Source organism: Pinus tabuliformis, chromosome 5_2 (assembly GCF_031772625.1).
Source record: "Pinus tabuliformis cultivar Carrire ecotype Pingquan chromosome 5_2, CPIR1, whole genome shotgun sequence".
NCBI classification, from domain to species: domain Eukaryota; kingdom Viridiplantae; phylum Streptophyta; class Pinopsida; order Pinales; family Pinaceae; genus Pinus; species Pinus tabuliformis.
The window spans coordinates 1,009,308,714-1,009,312,708 of record NC_142306.1 but is presented as its reverse complement, the minus strand read 5'-3'; positions in this window follow the sequence as shown (position 1 = coordinate 1,009,312,708).

The window sequence follows — 3,995 nt, the reverse complement described above, 5'->3', positions numbered from 1 at the left end:
GCAGGTAAAACCCGCGATCTCCACCCAAAAATAAGGAGTTTTATATTTTTTTAAGTGTTTTAATACATACACGCGGGTTGGCTATACACATACCCGCGTATACACGCATTTAACTCAAGGCAATGTCGCGTATAAGGGATAAAACACTGTTTTTTAAATTTTTAGGACTAGGTCTGGAAGGAGGGGTTGCCCTAGGCCATGAGTACAGCATCACAAACCATAAGAGTGAGATTTGGAGCTATAACAGATGCCCCCTAATATATGAGGTCAGAAGGGGTACATGATGGCTGAAATATATTATGCGAGTACATGGAAAGGAAGTCTGTCAAAAACCGAGGAGGACTTCACCAGAATTCAGCCTGCCAAGCCACCAAAGGAGATCAGAAAGAAACACTGTCTGAGGCGGGCATACCCATGCTCAGAAAAAGTAAAGCATGTCCGCATATCAAGTACAAGCGGATCCACTAAGTATACAAGTATAAATGACTGAAAGATACATAATGGATCATCTTATCATAATGAACAAGTACATGTCTGAATATCACATATAAGACTGTCAATGATGCTGAAAGATGTAACGGATCACTGATATCATAGACTGATCCCCAAAAGGTACCAACTGAACATGATGGAATAGGATGGTACTATACTTTAAACTCAGGTGCCAGCATATAGAATGTCGCCACGACTGACTGCAACATATAAAGTGGAGTGGTATCAACTAGCAGCAACAGGAGCAACTGTCAAGTGAACCAATGAATGCTGATACAACCTGAGGTCTTCACCGACCACCGTGGTACATTTCTACACCATGGGAATAAATGATCTGAAGTCGACCATGTGAGAAATCATTTGATTACCAGTCATTGATGTATACCATTAACAAATGCGAGACTACTCACCGATAATGATAATGAGCGTCAAGGTACCCAGTACAATCTAACAAGTGTGAATAGATGAGCTGGAGTCGAACATCTGTAAGAATCTATCGATCAGGAAACAATGATGGTTTCCACTGTCGATAGCGAAGGATCTGCCACTAATGACTGCAAACCCCAAGGTACTGCCAAATGGACTCTAGATCTTTTCCCCAGAGCAATGAGTCAGAGTCGATAGGGAAAGATTCGCTAGAAGGAAGGCATTAAGGCATCCTTCATCAATCTAGCGCGAGTGTAACCCGTAGGCCAATAATGTGGAAGGAATCAGACGAAAAAGATGTAGTAACCCAACCGAAGTACGTTTCCGGTGTACACAAGATGTGGCTAGCACACGGTAGAAACCCTCTGAACCAACCAATAATGAAAGCTGACACAGAGGCGAGGTATCCACCAATAGGGTCAAATGGAAACCAAGGTACTGCATGAATCCCAATGTGTGATAATGTAAGCTGATGTCGAACACAAGGGAAACCACTCAGTCAAAGACCCATGATACTGATCGATGTTGAGCACAAGGTAACCTATCAATAATGAAAATAGGGCCAGGGTGCAGCTCTAGTCCTGTCCTCAGAGCAATGTGTCGTCATCGATAAGGACCAGACCCACCAGTAAGAAGTCAATGGGGACCTTCTCAAACCGGCACGAGTAAAGGACCAATATAACTAATGTGATGATAGACATGATACTGACAACCAGGGATGGCCGAGTGAAAAATGAGTCAAGAGACACCGCAGAGAGGCCGACTTAGGCTAACTTCCCTTGAATAAAAGCACGACTCAACGTGACTATGTGGTAGCATATGATGACTCTGTATAAGTTCGCTATGCAGGAGGCACGAACGAACCCTCCATATGATTGGAAGAGATAACCAATCGGGGGAGAACTAACTCAATAACAAGGTTATGGTGTACCTAAGTCAAACTAAATCCCACCCATATGGAGGAGACTTTTTTTTGAGTGCTTTGTTCAAGGGCGACACAACTGACTCTAGCTGCCAACAATAAATGGAAATAATGTCCCGTTCTCGCTCTTTTTGAAATATTTAATTTTTTTGTCTTTTTCTGTTAAGCCGGAAAAAGAATAAAATAATGCTATGGTATAGTGGAAAGAATGAGTGTCGGTGAAACAGATGATCTAGTTCCTGGGAAAGGAACGTTCCTATGCTCAATGCAGGGAGGTGAAAACTGGTCAGTGACACTCAAAGGTATGTTCCTTCCACGGGTCAAGGTGTGTCAAGCTACAGAAGTCAAAGGTATGCAAGGTTGATTTTGCAAACGTCATGGTCAGAATTTGGCTTAAACACGAGTCCAAGTGAAGCCGGCCCTAGGCCAAAAGGTGCAAGTGGTCAACATGCAATACAGTAGTACAACTCAACACAAAGGAGCCTCTAGGGTATAAAGCCATAACAAAGCAGAGAAGCTAAGAGGAATGAGTCTTCAACGCATAAGTCATGGCAGGACTACAAAGGACTCCCGAGCCTACTCAAATCGGAGCAGCATGAGCAACAAATGTCAGTGAGGTGCTAACTAGGATGCCCATGTAAAGGATGGCTCTACCATCGTGTCATGATTTAAAGAATCGGCGAGTGAAGATGGCTTACGAACCATAACACGATGAGATCGACCCTATGGCAGATGTATCAGTCAAATGGAGGCTAGTATGCATAATGCAACGGAAAAATGGTGTCCCTAACCTATATGCCAATGAGAACATGATACCTGCCATGACGGGTCAGCAGTCATGGAACCGCCTCGAAACTGAAAATCATCCAAAATGACCTGAAAAACCGACCAATCTCAACATTCCAAGCTCCCAAGTTAAAAGTCACATGAGGCCAAACAAATAAAATTTTGAAAAAATTTTGCATTTTCAAAACTTATAAAAAGCATTTTGGACTCACCATTTTTACCATTTGAGTTTGAGAGCAAAGGATTTGGAGAAAAAGGAGCGAACTTCCCGCAGCTAGATTCAACCGTTCAAATTCGTCGAAAACCTCCAGGTAACTCTTATACTTAGCTTGCAATTGATTGTGACTGGTTTTAAGATTTTTGATTGATGTATCACTGTTGAACTTTTGTCCAAAATTTCCTCGCGGCGTATACGCGGGTTGGTAATATTGAACCCGCGTACACGCGGGCCCTATACGCGACTGTGTGCACAGGAACGCGTGTATACGCCGCGAACCATTTTTAAACAAAAAATAACGGTCTTAAATCGATTTTTTCTCAGGATGCCTATCACGTGGCGTGAAAGAGAGCATGCAGCGGTAGAAAATGAAGTTATGAACAGTCCAGAAGCATTAGATGCCCTACGGGGATGCGGTTTGCTTAAATTTTTCAAATTGCCAAATATGAAAGCAAACACGCGTCTGCTTGAGATGCTCATTGATTATTGGGATGTCGATGAGGAAGCTTTTATGATCGATCAGATGCCGCTCAGGGTAGAAGTGGAGGATATCTATTTTATCACGGGCCTTTCCCGAAGGGGAGAGGTAGTACAGTCCCGGCGCAGGACATGGAGTGCCCTCTCGATAGAGGACTATGTACAGATATACTGCCCGGGACATCCCAAGAAGGTTGGGAGCCAGATTTCCATCACACATGTGGCGAGTTTATCACTTAGGATAATCTTGTTTACCATGGCTCAAGTGAACGGATCATCCTCTCTGCATCAGGTGTCACGGCAAAACATGAGCGTGGCAGTTGACTGTCTCACTACTGTGTTCGACTGGTGTACTCCTCTTCTGGCCATCATGAAGAGCCAGCTCACTTCTATCAGGAGGGGTCAGACTAAAAACTTTGGATATGGTAGCATCTTGTGTACTTTCTTTTTCGAGAAGGTTCCCGCACTCCGCCCCAGGGTAGCAGTTTCCATCAACACCCCACGCAATCCACGCATGGGTCGGTGGGTTGATCTGATGAAACGTCTGGGGGGTGGGGAGGTCCCAAGGACTGCCTTTGACGATGACTTCTTCACCTGGTGGGATCAGCAGATCATCGCCGTGGATGACTACCCCTATGCTGGGCTGGATTTCCGAGGAGATCCTGATCTAGTGTT